The sequence below is a fragment of the Mus caroli genome, unplaced genomic scaffold (genome assembly GCF_978045245.1).
Source record: "Mus caroli unplaced genomic scaffold, Mus_caroli_1 scaffold_18, whole genome shotgun sequence".
NCBI classification, from domain to species: Eukaryota; Metazoa; Chordata; class Mammalia; order Rodentia; family Muridae; genus Mus; species Mus caroli.
In genome coordinates this window covers 9680445-9697541 of record NW_028227273.1, presented here as the reverse complement: position 1 = coordinate 9697541, position 17097 = coordinate 9680445, and the positions used below count along the sequence as shown (strand labels likewise).

General features: G+C 39.6%; 1 protein-coding gene across 6 annotated transcripts in view; it reads left to right on the top strand.

Moving 5' to 3' along the window:
- Camkmt (calmodulin-lysine N-methyltransferase) overlaps positions 1-17097 on the top strand; it is a 372590-nt gene that overhangs the window by 25661 nt on the left and 329832 nt on the right. The window lies entirely within an intron of this gene.

Below are 17097 nucleotides of genomic sequence, written 5' to 3'. Positions count from 1 at the left end.
TGCCTGGCATTCCTTCTGGTTCCTGTTTCCCTCGCAACTTTCCCGGGAAGTTCAGTTGCTCTGCTTGCTTTGCCTGCTGTGTTCTTCTGTTTTGGTGCTGATTAAATCCACAACACATTCTTTATGATGTCACTATACTTAAAATGCAGGTTTTCAATGACATGATAGAGGCGATATTATATCTCTGTCTAAGCCACTGATTAATTGGTGATTTATTTCTCTGCTGAGAACTTGACTTAAGCAATTCTAAAATAATGCCATGTGATGAAAGACATCAGCTAAGAACATGTTCACATCACAGTTAAATAACATCTCATAAATAGAAGTATAGATGTTTATAAGCTTGACTTTTTAAACACTGGGTAACACTATACCTATTATTATGTAACTTAATTTTTTTTACTTACCAGTTTATTCTCTGGTGTTTTTAAATGACTATTAGAGTAATTTTTAATACGGGTGTATTATGATTTGATTTAAATATTAATCTAAGAAATTAAAAATTCAAGAAAAACCTAAAAAAAAAACCATCTCATGATAAGAACTGTGTGTCTTCTAAGTTGTTGCACAGAATACTTATCAAAACAGTGAATCATTAGTAAAATATGACTGTTTCAAATTTAAAAATAACTAAATTTTTTCTAAAAGGAAACATCATAATTACTTATTGTCTATTCTTTTATTATTATTATTATTTTGTTTTTTGTTTGTTTTTATTTTTTTTCGAGACAGGGTTTCTCTGTGTAGCCTTGGCTGTCCTGGAACTCACTCTGTACACAAAGCTGGCTTTGAACTCAGAAATCCGCCTTGCTCCTGGTGCTTGGTGCTTTTCAAACTTGTTTAAAAGGGCTTATAAGTATGCACAATTTATGTTGTTTAGGCTTATTGTAAAACAAACTTAAGTTAAAAGAAGACACCAAAAATTACTTTGATGTTTTAAAATGAATGATTTTCTCTGCCTCTGTCTCTGCCTCCCAAGTGCTGGGGTTAAAGGCGAGCGCCACCACTGCCTGGCTTTATTGTCTGTCTATTCTTAAATGATAAACTTTGCTGATAGTACTCTTTTACCAAATGGGTGGGTTTTACTTGGGTAATGTATTATCATAGACATTAATTTTGTTCTGTGTCCATATTTTCATTAGTTCTGGCTTGCATAGAAAAGTTATATTTTGTCACGAAGGGATCGGTAAATGTTCTGTTACTGTAAAATATTTAGAATGGCATAGGTTTCTTTTGCATGGACAGTAGTAGGTTACCTTTCAGCTTACTCATGCTGGCCTTTAGTGAATTCTGACTTAGGTGTATATTGTAGTTTTGTTGGGAGCAAGGCAAGGACTGGCCAAGGGATGCTATGGTGGCTGAGAACACTGCAGTAATGTGAAATATCACTAAGTCAGCCTTGTGCGTGCGCACACATGTTTAGAACATGATCCTGGAATGTGAAATGTAGACGTTTACATTCAGTAATATAAACCAAGTATTGTTTTCTTTGTTTTTTTGTTTTTTAAGTATTATTTTCTTGACTCACTGTGAAGTAGGGCCACTAGCTGGCAGCACGGAATACAATGAAAAGTCTCGTAATGGTCCAAGGTATAACTTCACACGTAAATCACCGGCTTGTCCTTCTCTAACATCCTCTTCACCACCCACACCCCTTAGCTGTCGCACTGACAAGTGAAACAATCACGTGTTGAGGAAGCCCTTACCCCTCTGTCCTATGTTGAGGACGCCGCCCCCCCTCCCCTCCTGTGTTGAGGACACCCTTCCTGCTCTGTGTTGTTTGGTGGGGAACTTCAGAACAAGCTATGTCTGCACCTTAGGTGATTTATGTCGTCTCTGTGAACTTGACTTCCATTCATTCTTAAAGACTACATATAATTCATGGACGCCATCGAACTCTAGTCCTCGCACCTGATGCTCAGGAAGTGGAAGCTACTCTGTTGCTCCTGGTGCTTGGTGCTTTTCAAGCTTGTTTAAAAGGGCTTATAGGTATGCACAATTATGTTGTTGAGGCTTAGTGTAAAACAAACTTAAGTTAAAAGGAGATACCAAAAATTACTTTGATGTTTTAAAATGAATGATTTTTTTTAAAAGATTTTTATTTATTTAATATATATAAGTACACTGTAGCTGTCTTCAGACACTCCAGAAGAGGGAGTCAGATCTTGTTACAGATAGTTGTGAGCCACTATGTGGTTACTGGGACTTGAACTCAGGACCTCCAGAAGAGCAATCGGTGCTCTTAACCACTGAGCCATCTCTCCAGCCCAAAATGAATGATTTTGATTGAACTAAAAAGCCAGAAAAATTAGGAAAAAAATAACAAAATAGTTTATTAAAATGTTTTATCATAATAGTCTTAAGAACCTGAAAATATTGTCAAGTGACAGATGTAGTAACAAAAACAAGGTGTCTTAAGACTTTTCTGTATATAACCTTTTGGCATGTGAGGGTCAGGGTGGTATGGGTGCTGTGTATGTGTGCTCATGTGGGTGGCTGTATGTGTATATGCATGTGTGTGGAGGCCTGAGGCTGAGGTCAGCAGCCTTCCTCTGTTCTCTACCTACTCACAGAGGCAAGGTCTCTTGAGCTTGGCCGTGCAGCCAGGCTGGCTGCCCACTGCTCTAGGGAGAGTTAGACATGGGCACCACACCTTCCTGCCCTTTACATAGTCTGGCATGTGAGCCCAGGTGATTGTGTGGCCAGCGCTTCCTCCCCGGAGTCATCTCCTGCTCCATATGCAACATTCTACTTTGTGGTGCAAATATTATATGTGGAGTGCCTGGTCCTTCATCCTCCCTCCCATCTTTCTCCCGCTCCTCTTCTCTGCTGTTTGTCTCTTTTGTCCCCAGATCTTTCTGCTTCCACGTCATATATATGTATGCGATTTATGTGACTAGATTTACTCTTAAATACGTGACTACATTTACTCTTTCGTTTATGAGGAACAGCTATTGAAATTCCACTTAATAGATAAATATAGAAAGTCTCATTAAAGTGAATACTAGTTAAGTTTTTATATAACCATAAAATGCACATAGACAAAAAAGTAATTTTTCATTTGATACATAAGTTTGATTGGATTTTATTAGTGTTGCTAGGCTGAGTTTGTGAGTGGCAAGCCCAGCAGAGGGCGCCACAAGCATAATTCTGTTTCAGAGCACAGTGTAAAGCCAAGAATTACTGTATAAACATTTAAAGACTTGTTTATATGCTTCCATCGATTTATTTCTAATATATTCAATACATTTGCCAATCATTAAAGATAAAAAGCTTTTCTTATCTTTGAATTTATTTTGTTTTTGTTTGAAATGCTGAAATGTAAGTTTTTCTATCTCTAGCCTTAGGTTCTGATCTTCTGACCCTGATGGGGCTTGAAGTGGTGCTCTGGAATGTCAGTTCCTATAGATCTGGTGTGATAGTGTGCAAAGGACATTTACAGTGAGGAACGAAGCTCCTGATGGTAGAAATGATGAGCCCAGTGCTTAGGTTCTTCAGGTTACTATTATTTAATAACAGAAACAACAATTCAAACATTTTAGAGTCATCAGATTCTGCCGTTAGGCCCAGTGAGTGCACTCCTGATGCAGTGGAGCCATCCATCCCAAATGGAAAACCAAGTCATGGTTATGCTCAGTTACTCTTGGCGAGAGTTCCAGAAATTCCAAAACTATGTGGAAAAGTCTTCCTAATTTGGGGGAATAATTGAAATATCTAATTATTTATTTCCTCTTATATTGGAAAATATTTTTATACTTGCTTTTGTTATTTGTATTTTGTTTGTAAACCTTAAAATGGTTTATAAATCTTGAGATGTATTTTACTATTTGACTTCTTATCAATGATATAAGAAGAAATTAAGCTAGATTTCATGGGCTGGCTATGGAAGGGCTTGCTTGCTGACATGTCACAGGTACCAAGGTTAGTTGCAGAAAGAATCAAACGTGTCACGGAGAGTTAATCACTCCGGCACACGGACTTATTTACTGCTTTAGGACCCAACACTGTGCTTTGTGGAAAGCAGACTCTTAAAGTCAAGCGTCCTATGAATAGGCTTACCTGTTCTGTTCTCACTTCTCGAGAACAGCCTTCCTAAGATGCCCAAGCTGCTCTGCAGAGGGAATGTGTGTGCTCCTGCCCCATGGCGCCTAGAAAGAGATGCCATTGTGTGAGCTAGGAAAAAGTGTAAGTCAGCAGCCTTCATCTCCAGTGAGGGTCACTTCTGCCCATCCCTGGGGAGGGGAGCCCCGGAGCCCCTGTCTGACAGTGCCGCATGGATTCCTGCTTCTGTTCTTCCTGGGGGCAGACTCCCCTTTCCTGCTAGGCCCCTTGACTTCCGCTCAGAGAAGCCCACCGTGCTGTTTCCCTAAAGTCGTCTCTTTCTTCTACTGAGATGATCTTTTTATTTTGGAGACAGGGTGTTTCTGAGTAGCTCTGGCTGTCCTGGAAATCACCAGGTAGAACATGCTGGCCTTGCTTCTCAAGCCTTCCTCCTCCTGCCTCCTCCCTTCTGGGATCTAAGGCCGGCACCACCATGTTCCGCCCAAAATGGTTAATGAAGATGTGATTCTTCCCACCTTAGCTGATAACAAATTTGGATATCATAGCGTCTATTACAGCTATTTGGTATTTACAATATCCCCTGTGTATTTGGAAATAGAATAGTTTCCCTTACATTTTTTTAAAGTGTACTATGTTTTCATAGCCTGAACAGATAAGTCAGTATTTCTCATATAATTTATTGCATATACACAGAACATATATACCACATAGGTAATATATAAAATAATAATAGTAATATTGATTATATTATCATATTATTGTATTATATTAATAATATTAATATAGTAATATTATTATAGTTAATAATAGTACAGCACTAACTAGGAATATAGAAATAATGAAAATTCAGAAACAATTCTATTAATGTAGACACATAAAATATGTATGTTAATAATGCCTGTTATTTGTAATGTATATAAGCCAGTAGTTGTTATATATCGTTGCAATATTTTAGTGTCAACCAGAACTTTTCGCTAATGCTGTAGCTTCATCTTGGAGACTATATTAGTAAAACCCCTCTTGCTATTTCTTCCAAGTTTTCACCTCTTGTGTCTGGGCTCTGATAGGACCCCATGATTGGCACATGTCTCACAGCCTCCTACACGTGTTTGAACCTCTTCTCCCATCCTTGACCTGTGACAGCGGTGATCTTCCCCTCCGGGAATGGTTGGTCACAGCTGAGCTTTTAATGAATCCAGCTCTAGTCTTTCCCTGATTCTCTCTACTGTAGGATCTGCTTTAGGGTGTGCCTTAGACTGGTATCTTTTAGACTAGCAATCAAGTGTTACTAGAGGAAAGCTGCTTTTTAAGATTTTTATATATTTATTTCCACCTACCTTAGAGAAGCTGAAGGGAAAATTATGGAAATATAGCCTATATTTTTAGATTTTCCATGATGTCATTATTTTGTCATGTAGAGTGTATACTATGTGCAGAATCCCAACACTTCAGAATGTCAAGTTGACTTAAAAATGTTTTCTCATTCAAATAGTTATGTTTTATATAGTTATGGGTACTTATATACAGGAGACCTATAGAGACCTATATTGCATATGTAACATACACGTGCATTGCATGCCTGTAACACATTACAAAGCGTGTGTGTGAAATGTATTGTATTGGTAAATTGTCATGGGTGGGGCTGGTCCTCCGCTTCAGAGCTCAGCCCCTCGTTCAGGGTGGGCTGGATCCCTAACTCCATGGCCGTGAGGGAAGAGAAAAGCAAGACAGCTCAAGAGTAAACACTGAGCCCTCGAGAGGAGTTAGAAGGTGAGCTGTTTCCAACAGAGGTTGCTGTTTATCCCGGCAGATAAGCTGCCTACGGTGGAAACCGGAAGCCACAAGGTCAGCACATCAATGGAAAGTAAAAAGCTGGATCAGGAGCTCTAGCTGGCCCCTTCCCTGTGTCTTTCCCATTCAGTTTCTGCTGGGTGATAGGGCCCGAACTGAAGGTCTGCTGGCTGTGCCTTCTATTTTATTCTCTCCTGCCTTCTTTGTGTCTAATAACCTCATCCATTCAAAACCGAGGGCATAGCTACCGTGATCACTCTCCATATGAACAATATGTAAGCATAGATATAATCCCTGCAGGAGTTACATAGCCATCATAGATCTGTTTACACGTATGTCTTGTGACCCATAGCCACCCATACTTGTATTTCTATGCAAATAGGCACATATATTTTAGTAGTTTAATTTAGAAGTGAGAAAACTTGGACTTTGATGGGTCATTCACTGTTGTATTTTAAAGTCGGTGTCGCCATAGGAAGTGCTTGTGAGACCGACTTAGCTCTGCCGGCTATTTGTTGTTAATCTCCAGGGAGTCTTTGAACAAGTGCTCCCTCTTCAGAAACACCAGCTACTTTGTGCTGTGATGAACATGTCAGATGTAAGGCTGTGTGCCTGTAAATCCTGCACGTTCCACTAGTGGTGGTGGTGTTGTCTGCTTTATTCTCCAACCTTTGAGTTTTTTATTTTTAATTTTTTTCATATTTTGAGACAAGGTTTTTCTATGTTATCTCTCATTGTCCTGGAGCTCACTCTGCAGACCAGGCTGGCCTTGAACTCAGAAATCCTCCTGCCTCTGCCTCTTGAGTGCTGGGATTGAAGACGTGTGTCACCACTGCCTGACTCTCATTCTTGAACTTCTTTAGTTTTCTCGTTATTAGAAAATCACAGAAAGAAGGAAGGGCGTTTCCTGTCTAAAGATTTCCCATCGCTTGCTATGTGCAGTGCACTGTTGACTAATCTGTCACCAAGAGTGTGGCCCTCGTGTGCTAACACAGTGAGCAAGTGTGCTAGTGTAGACGAGACAGTTCTCACAGACTGCAGCATCTGGGACTCACGTGATTATTAGCGATGGGAAAGGATTGATGTTTCTTTTGAGAACACTTAGGAGTTAAAAAATAAGAAAGCCTGTATTTCATAGCAACATACATTTAAGTTGGATAAAATGCTTAATTGGAAACTGACATTCCTATACACTCCAGATGAATACTTTTGTTGTGTTGAGACAGGGATGCTCTTCTCAATGTAATCTAAATCCCTGGGATTTCAAGATTATAAATAGGTTGACTGGCAGTTTAGGACACTTTGTTTAAAAGGCAGCGTCAAGAAGCTGGAGTGTAAGCCGGGCAGTAGTGGTGCACGCCTTCGATCCCAGCGCTTGGGAGGCAGAGGCAGGCGGATTTCTGAGTTCGAGGCCAGCCTGGTCTACAGAGTGAGCTCCAGGACAGCCAGGGCTATGCAGAGAAACCCTGTCTCAAAAAAAACAAAAACAAAAAACAAACAAACAAACAAAAAAAGAAGCTGGAGTGTAAGCGACACACTGGCAGTTGGTATTTGAGAAGTGTATGCTGACAGAAGTGTAGTCTTTGGAGAGAGCTTTCAGATCAGCAGCGGAAAGGCCAGTTACAAGCCAGCAAGCAACAGTTCACTCTCACAGAGGCAGTCAGGCAGTTTCCTTAACAGTTTTAAGTATCTAGTTTCTGACTATTCCCTTTCTGAAAAATAGTGCAACTATTATATTAAGCTAATAGTAAAGGAATATATTGTAGCGCAGTGAATGCAGACATTTAATTTAGGGGACTTGTTAATTACGGATCCGCCATACAGTGGGCTACTGTATAATTATCCACAGTCTATGAAGCATATTGAGTTAAAAGTCAATGCAGAGGGACTAAAGAGATGGCTCAGCAGTTAAGAGCCCTGACTGCTCTTCCAGAGGTCCTGAGTTCAATTCCCAGCACCTGTGTCGGCTCACAACCGTGTTTAACTATAGTCCCATGGGATCTGATGCCCTCTTTTGGTGTGCGGATGTACATGCAGACAAAATGCCCATATACATAAACAAGTAGATTAAAAAAAAAGCAGTATAATAAATGTGGTCAATTTATTTACTTGTGCGTGTGTGTGTGTGTGTGTGTGAGAGAGAGAGACAGAGACAGAGACAGAGACAGAGAGAGCGAGACAGGGAAACAGACAGGGAGAAAAGACAGGCAGAGAAGAACGGTGGACAATTTTGGATGTCATTAGAAAAACCTCCCACTTCTTTTGAAGCTGTCTCTCATTGGCTTGGAGCTCACCAATGAGGCGAGACTGGCTGGTTAGGGCACAGCAGCCCTCCTGTCCCCTCCTTTCCAGTGCTAAGGTCACGTTTGTCCCACTACACTTGGCATTTTAACATGGGTTCTGTAATGAAACTCATGTGCTTACGCTCGGGAGGCATCTCCCTGGTCCAAATGTGCTCGTTTTCTCATTTTCTGTAAACTGTATACACCCAGAGCATCCCAATAACTGTGATTATGCCCAGAGCTGAGTTTCAGTGCTCAGTGCTTTGTTGGGATTATGAGTAATTTGCATTTTCTTCATTATGCTTTCCAGAATTGTTTGAATTTTTATGATATATATATTTCGCTTACAACCAGGAAGAAAAGAACATTGCTTTCATTTTTAAAAAGTATTCTTTAACTTCCAAGTGAAGTGCTTATCTTTGAAAGCTTTGATAAGAATCTCAAATTATTTAGGATAAGGAGGCAACCCATTTTACCAGTCAAAAAACAGATAATGCCCTATTGTCTTTGAGAGGCTCACGGTGTGTCAGATGTCAGTATCTCCCAATATATTTTCAAGAACTCAAAAATCAAAGCAACAGTCTTACATTAGGGTGGGGAGTACAAAGGGTTAAAGTAACACAGCGATTAGTTTTAGGCAAACTTTCTAGGTGTTTTCTCAAATTTAGGATGTATGGATAGGTAGCAGCTGGGAGATGGGAGGCTGCAGCAGAGAGAGCTGCTGGTGGGCAGCAGAGGCTTGGCTCCAGAGCTCAGGGAACAGGAGTTTTCTTTTGGCTCAGTGTTGAGTAAACGTGGCCCAAGCCACACAGAACCCTTCACATTTGGTATCCGGGGTCAGCAGGCAAGGGACATTTAGAAGATGTGACTTTTTAAATGAACTTTTTACATTTCCATTTGAAATGCCAGGGAGTTAGAAGAAGCATTTAGATATCTCTTTATAACATTCTTTTCCTGTTTTTATTTGAAACATGGAGTTAGAGGGTTTGTCTTTGAAAACAGAAGGTGGAGATGGCTCACTGGTTCAGAGCGCTGATTGCTCTTCCAGACGTCCTGAGTTCAATTCCCAGCAACCACATGGTGGCTTGCAACTATCTGTAGTGGGATCTGATGCCCTCTTCTGGTGTGTCTGAAGACAGCTACAGTGTACTCATATAAGTAAAACAAATAAATAAATCATTAAATATATATATAAGTAAATAGAAAACAGTGTTCTAAAACGACTAACCGAAGCTTACAGCTTCTTAGAACCTTATTGCTCTGGTCAGTGAGACAGCACTGAACGGTATCCTGTCTGTTCCGTGTCTGCCGAGTGTCTGGAGAGGGATGGTTTTCATCATATACAGCCAAGATCCCAGAGTTCCACTCTCTCAGCAAATGCCACCCTCTCTTCTAGCAACTTCCATCCCCTTTCCCATTCCTTACAGAGTTTATCAGCTGCATTAACAATCTCACCCCAGGGGAGAAACTTACCTTATTGATGGGCAGAGTTAGACCCATAGCTTAAAGGCTTGGCAAGTGACCACCCAGGCACGTAGAGACCTTCTCCTGTATTTCTCCAAGGGTTCGTCTCCCCACCATGGTGAGAAGTGGGTTTTAAAGTTCATGATGAGAACTGAAAACTGCAGTGCTAACTTGAGGGACAGAAAATAACATGGGCAAAGGGAAAAGAGCGTGATTGGTGGGTTGTCTCAGAGGACTCTGAGTAAAGGTCACTGGAAAATGGGCTCTCCGGGGTTTCTGAGAGGTAGCTGATGTTCTAATGGAGCAGGGATTTGGGGAGTGAGGGCAGTAAGGAGACACCAGGCCGTGCGTTTGCTTTAATAGTCTTAAAGTAAATGTCCACCTTTTCTTCCTTTCTTTTTCTTGAAGTGCTGCTTTTTTTGTGATAATAACACAGTAGCAATCGTGCCTTATGCTCTGACATAGTCTCTCCTCCAAAGTACTCCTCAAGTTTATGGCCATAGCGATAGTTTAAAATCGCATACATAAACACCACACAGAGAGCAACTAAAAGACTATTCAGCAGTTGTTGTGGTCTCGGGCAGCCTTTGTGTGGGCATTTGTATGGCCTGGGTATATTATACCATGTTATGAATTCTTGATGCGAACAAAGTAGTTAATGGTCGACTGCACTGGCTGTCTGTTATATGTGCCTTGCTTTCTTCCCTCCACTCTTGTTTCTCAACCTTTAATCTGAATATTTGAGTCAAGTCCTGGGGAGGTGGGAAGGAATGAAGATTCAAATCATGCTGTCCGAGTGCCTGAGTCTCAAAATGTGGATAAGCTCTGTATATTGTAGACAGTCTGCATGTTCACTCGTCAGCTTGTTGGAGGATACTGGAGTAGTTGGAGTGTCCCAGTAGGCAGTGACCACATGGTGTGTCTGAAGCCTTTGTTCTTCTCGGATGATGAAGGCCAGGCTGTTGGTTCATTGCCATCAGAATATCTGACAGTTCACATGACTTAATTTTTGACTGAAAGGTGTGGTGGAACTCGGAATTAAGAGCAATAGTATTTTACTTAATCTTAGACTGTGTTACTTTTATTTGAATATTTTATTTAGAACATAGTGGGGGTTGGTGGATTCTTATTACGTACAACCAAGAAAAACAAGATAGTTATGAAGACCACAAGTTCTCTTCTCTGGCTCCTTTAAGGGGAGATTCGAATGTGGTGAAGTGTATAGCGAGGAGGCAGGCCTTGAGTCCTATTACCCATTTCTGTGCTTTCTGTTTTCTCTTTCTACTGATTTGTAATTCGCAATTTAGCATTCAACTATGTACCACATATTTAGCTTAGTTCTTATTTTTCTCCAAAACTAAAATTTCATGTCCCTGATTGCAGGGGGTTTGTGCAGCGTATGTAAAACCTGTGGTTCTTTCTCAGAGGCTGTCCTTTCAGTAAGAAGATTGTCAAGTGACACAAAGGCGGCACAGTTCTCCTTTGACCCGCCCATCTCCCGCCATCGCAACGCTGCTATTGGTCCTGGACTGTTCTGGACATGCTAAATATAAACTGTCCATACAGGAAAGCCCTAGATGGTTCTAGCTCAGTCATTTCACTCCCTCATTATAAAACATGGAGCAAACCTGCCTAGCAACGCTCTGGCCTGGAAGGTGTGAGCCTGGGGTGGACCGTCTGGAGTGCCCAGGATAGATGACACTGACCAAGTTCTTTAATGAAGACTGGCCATACAACTTTGTTTATCTGTCAATGTCACAGTTGTGCCTAGCATTATATTAACAGTGCCTCAAAATAAAACAGGGCCCACTCTGGATGGTTAATTTTCTGTGTGTATTCAGAAGGTTACATTTATCATTTATAGCTAGGCTTGTATCTTTATCTCACCATGGTACTTTGAAGAGGACTTGGCTGAAGGCCCATTCTGATTGTGTTTATTTGTCTGAATTTTTAGTTCATGTCAATAAATCCATTTTTTTAAAAAAAGATTTATTTAACTATTTAATTACTTTATGTGTGTGAGCACACCATCACTGCCTTCAGACACATCAGAGGAGGGCATCGGATCCCGTTACAGATGGTTGTGAGCCACCATGTGGTTGCTGGGCATTGAACTCAGGACCTCTGGAAGAGCAATCCGTGCTCTTAACCGCTGAGCTCTCTCTCTAGCCCTGTAAATTCTTTTTTAAATTTGATTTATTGTTCTATATAATAGGTAAGTTTAGGTCTAACTTTTATAGAAAATATATTATAGGTCCCTAAATGAATAGAAACTGAATTTAGAACATTTATTTTGTGTAACTAATGCAATAATTAAAAAAAAAAATAGCTGAGATGTTAAAGTAGAGAGCATTCATATGCTGTGGGGTTTCAGTTTCTTTTAGAGAGTGCATGTAATTTAGTGGCCCACGTCTAAGCTCACACGCATGATGCTCATTATTTGGAGAGACTGTGTTCTTTCTTTTACCAGTTTGCGTTTACAACCTCATTATTTCCTATATTTCTGAAAGCCTTTAAGATACATCCATTTTGTGTATTTTTCAGATTTTTTTTATCAACCTAAGAGTAGTAAACTTTCATTAGTCATTTTATTTACTGAAGTCAATGAAATAAAGTACTTGTAAATAAGTTTTAGTAATCTCTTTTTCAGCCAGGAATGTTAATATCCAGTCCTTTGTAAAGTATTCTCTACATGTTATCTGAAATTATTGAGATCTATCAACAAGTATTTATATTATCCTACTTAACAAATATAAGCTAATATTTTTACAAATATTTTATGACATTCAAGTATTTTAAAGAAAACATTTTTTTTTTATTTAAACCTTGCTTGATTGAGTTAAGCTGGTGGGCCATAATTTTAAAATAAAATTACAAATTAATACAGAGCGACAGAAGAACAACAAATGAAAATCTAAGTATCGGTGAGTATATGCGTGTGCATGTTGGCATGTATGTGAATATGTATAGAAACATTTCATATATGATCCATCACGTAGCTTCCTCAGTCTTCACTTGCCGTTTCTTATCTTGCTTATAGATTGGAAAAGGAAGAGCAGATGTTTGTTAAGCCCTCTATCTATGTGCTGTCCTGTACCTCAGTGCTCACATGATCTCTCCACTTTGCCTGAGCTGCTGCAAAGGAGCAATGCATGCTTTCTACATCTGTTGAAGAAACGTCTCTATCAAATCTGGATGAGTCTCAGTGTCTGACGCATCCAGGTACTTGGATGAGTTCTGTGAACTATGTTTCAAGCTCACCAGCAATCAGCTTTTAGAAAACAATGTAAAATAACCGCATTGCTTTACCAGTGAGGATCCACCCTGCTAATACTGGCCCGAGTGCCTCAACCTGCTCTCATGGCAGTAAGAACTTTAGTAGCATGCATGTATTATCTTAGGGCATGATTTTATTTTCACATTTGAAGGCCTTATACATTTTCAGTTAAAATATCTCCAGGCAGAGCATCCGTTTTACAGACCAAAGGTGTTTTTCCAAAGCCCCTGACCACTGGTCTCTAGGCCTGTTACAAACCTTGAATTCTTGAATATCTTGAATTCTTCTACTGTTCTCTGAGAATTCATTGCATCTCTTTTTGCATTGGGTATCAATCATAAATTAGGTTTACTTTGCCGTCTCATACAGTTATAAATTCCAGTAGCTTCAGACAAAAGCAAGGGGAAGTAATTTTTTTGAGGCTTGGTGATAGGTTGGTTGGATATAAAGTGATCAAATTTCAAGTGGTTTCTCCTCAGAACTGCACAGCAATGCACTGCACTTTCTAGAAATTGATAAGCTGAATGCTATTTTAGTTCTTTCTCTCCACCCCCACTTTAAACAAATGAACCCTGTTCATTCTCCTGTGGAGCCCGACAGAGCCTCCTCCTCCTGGGGTTCTACGCTGATGATAGAATCTGTGCTGGTTCTACCTCGGACCCTGTGCTGGCTGTTTAGTGGCCACTGACCTTACCACGCTGCTTTGAGCTCTGAGAAATGTTCTTAAGGATGTCCATGGTGACTTTCTCTTGTGTTTTCATCACCCACCGTTGTCTTTGTAACTTTGACTTTTTGATGGCATACTCAGGACAGATCATTTTTCAGTCTTCTGATTAACAACCTTCCTACCATGTGTTTCCTCTTGGCTATTTATACAACTTTTTATCTTCCAGCTCTCCTGTTACTGTTCTCCATTTTTTATCTTTACGCCTTTTAAGGCGTGAAGCTTTCGGGTCTTCTTTTTCCTGATGTCTCCCACCGTTAGCGTTATTTTCATTGTTTCCTGGCTGCACATCTGTTCAGACATCCCCTGCAAGCTACTTTAAATTTTTTTCCTTTGGCTTCCGTCTTTCTTATTGAAGTTTTATGAAATGGCCATCTTCAGTTGTATAGAAGCAGAAACTACAGTGCTACGCTGACTGTTGACCGCAGGTGTCTCCGTAGAAGCATCTGGTTGGGCTCCTCCTGAGGAAGCCCGGGATGGCCATGTGCTTGGGTGTCCCGGTGGAGCTGGTTTAGCTTTCTAGATAGTTAACATGTGAAAATTTCATGTTCACCATCTTTATCACAGATAGCTACACATATTCCAGTCTCATGTGATTATCTCATAATTTAATGTAACACCCATCTTGATACTCTGGTTGGATATATAATGATTGAATTGCAAATGATTTTCTCTTCAGAACTGCACTGTACTTTCTAGAACATGATAAGCTGAATGCTATTTTAATTCTCTCTTTCTCCCCCCCACCCCGCCCCACCTCTTTTCTAAATGAAACCCGTTAGTTCTCCTATGGTACCTGGTAGAATCTTTTCCCCAGTGTTCTAAAATTCTGCCCTGGTTCTATTTTTAAACTGTGTTGACTATTTAGTGAACATTTTAAATTTACTTTTAAGGAGACTACATAGTCTTCTTGTTAAATCTATATTAGAAAAATATTTCCAGTTTCAATGTATTAACAAAGCTTTGTTAATCGTTTATTTCTAAATTCTGTAGCTCTCAAAGTTCAATTCAAGTTCATTTACCTACTTATGAGGCCTTTTCTGACTCCGCTGAGTAGAAGCCCACAGTTCCGTGTCTGCTTGTTGACCTTCTCAGATTTGAAATTCACTGAGATAGGAGCTGGTCAGACGGACTTGTGAGTCTGGGCACTCATGACCTAATTTCAATCTCTCGAATCCCCATGACAGAAGGAGAGAACCAACTCTAGCAATTCAACCTCTGACTTCCCCACATACCCCAAAATATTCATGTGTGTGTGCATACATAGAGACATACCTTCAAAATAAATACATGAAAAGTAAAAAAAATTGAAGTTCATCAAAATATATTGCATTATAATTGTGTGTAAATCCCTCAGACCATAAGAGTCTTATAGTTTTGTTTGTGTATTATACATAACTGCTTAGCATATAGAGAATACTCAATAAGCATTGTGGGTTATTGAAATTAATATCCAAAAAAGGAAACCATATTTAAATAATTAATTTATGTGGTTTCTTACTCCATATTTGCTAGAGGCCAGGAAGTGATAGGCCATGATTCTCTAACACATCTCTAACGTGTTCATATACGATAGTTTACTTTGTAATTCCGAATTTAACTAGCCGTTGTCTCTAATGAATCTGATGTTTTACTTCATGGTGGTCCTTTTCTAGGAACAAGTACACGGTTGTATCATTTCTCATCTATGTGTGCAGTACACACAGTCTATATTCTTCAAGTGGCAGCTTACTCATATTTAAAAAGAAATAATTTTCATTTTTCTTAAATCTTAGTGATATTTTCCCTCCAAGTATCTTTTGCTGGCAGAGCACTAAGTGGCCATTCATCTAGGTTTTGATCAGTGCAATGTATTTTAAGCCACTGGTTCTAAAATACATTCAAATGGCGTGCCCTATTCCTCATGAATTGCTTTCTTTGCTTAAATTTCCCACTCAGACCACCAGCAATCCCTTAAGTACTTCTCCTACCTGCTAATGCTAGCTTTTAAAATCTACTTAATGTTCCTGCTTTCTTCCTTTTGTGCCTCTGTCACTTAATACACCTCCGTGCTCGCCCGCCTGCCCGACGTTGTTCCTTCTCAAGGTCGTTATGCTTTTAGGAGGATTTTTTTCTTGTCTTTTTTCTCCTGTCTTGGATGCGTTGATTCTGTTTCTCCACTGCACAGAGCTCAGTGGAAGCTGGAAGTGAGTCCTATGGGCGACTTTAAAAAGATTTTCTGTAAAATATTACGAGCATAAAAATGAAGTTACTATATAACTCATGTTCCAAAAAGCCTTTGATAAATTTTTAAAGGCATTAATAAAGAGAACTAAAATGAAATTTGTTTAAATTTCCTAAATAGGAGGAAAAGGGGAGTCTTGAAGTTTGGCAGCTGTTAGATTGAGTGATAAGTAAATTAAGGTTCATTCTTCCCTATCCTGGTTATTTTTGTATATCCTAAAATATTTTTCCAAATACAAGGTTTAGAAGATCTCACTATCATTTTCATCCCTGTTAACCTGGTAGGCGTAGACGCAGGCGCAGGCGCCCTCTTTGGTCTGTGTCCTCCAGTGTGTAACACCCATGGATAGTGACTGTGGGATTCCTTGGATTAGCAAGGAGAATAACTGGAAACATTCTCACTGCTTCACTTCTGTCACAAATGGTAATAAACTGTGGCATATCTATATCAATGCATTATAAAGTAGTCATTAAAAGCATGAACCGAGTTTATGTTGTATTCTGGAAAGACACATAAGATATTATTATTAGATGAGTTGAATACTGTGGTGATGTAATTTTATTTTTATAAAAAGGAACTGTAAATATGGAAAGATCCGTGAAGATCAAATTATAAGTCTGAGTAATTTATAAAGAGTGGCTCCTGAAAAGATGGGGTAGGAGAAAAATTACCTTCTCATTTATTACGTTTTGTATTGTCTGATCTTTCAAATATGCGTTGCTTTGGGGAAATGTAATAAAAATCTTTGAAATGTACAAATAAAGTATGTACAAAGCAAGTGTCAGCTCATCTGTGGTAATTAATAAAACCTCCTCACTGAGAGTGTGACGCAAAGCAGATGTGCATGGTGGCCCAAGGGAAAAATTAAATCATGACTCCCCTTCAGAAGGAAAAGTGACTAATTTGAGGATTCATGCTCTGGAGATTATGGCTGTTCCCAAACTTGAGTAGAAATTACTCACTGGAGTTTAGAGAAGTCATCTGGCTTTCTATTAATCATCATCATTGCAAAATGAATCTTCTGATAACAGCTGAGAGCAGCGCTAATCTGTGAGGTAGCTATAAATATTTAGGAGGCAGTTTGAAGCATGTCCACTTAGTAAAAAACAGTGCGTGAAGGCCCTAGGGCCTCCGATCTCCCAGCCATGTATTCTTGACCAGGTTTGTAGTCTCAGGCATAAATCCTCTCCTGTGGAAGTCATGAATCCAGTCAGAAAGGGATTGGTTACTATATCAGTCAGGGTTTTTTAAAGGAACAGAACTGCTTGTGTGT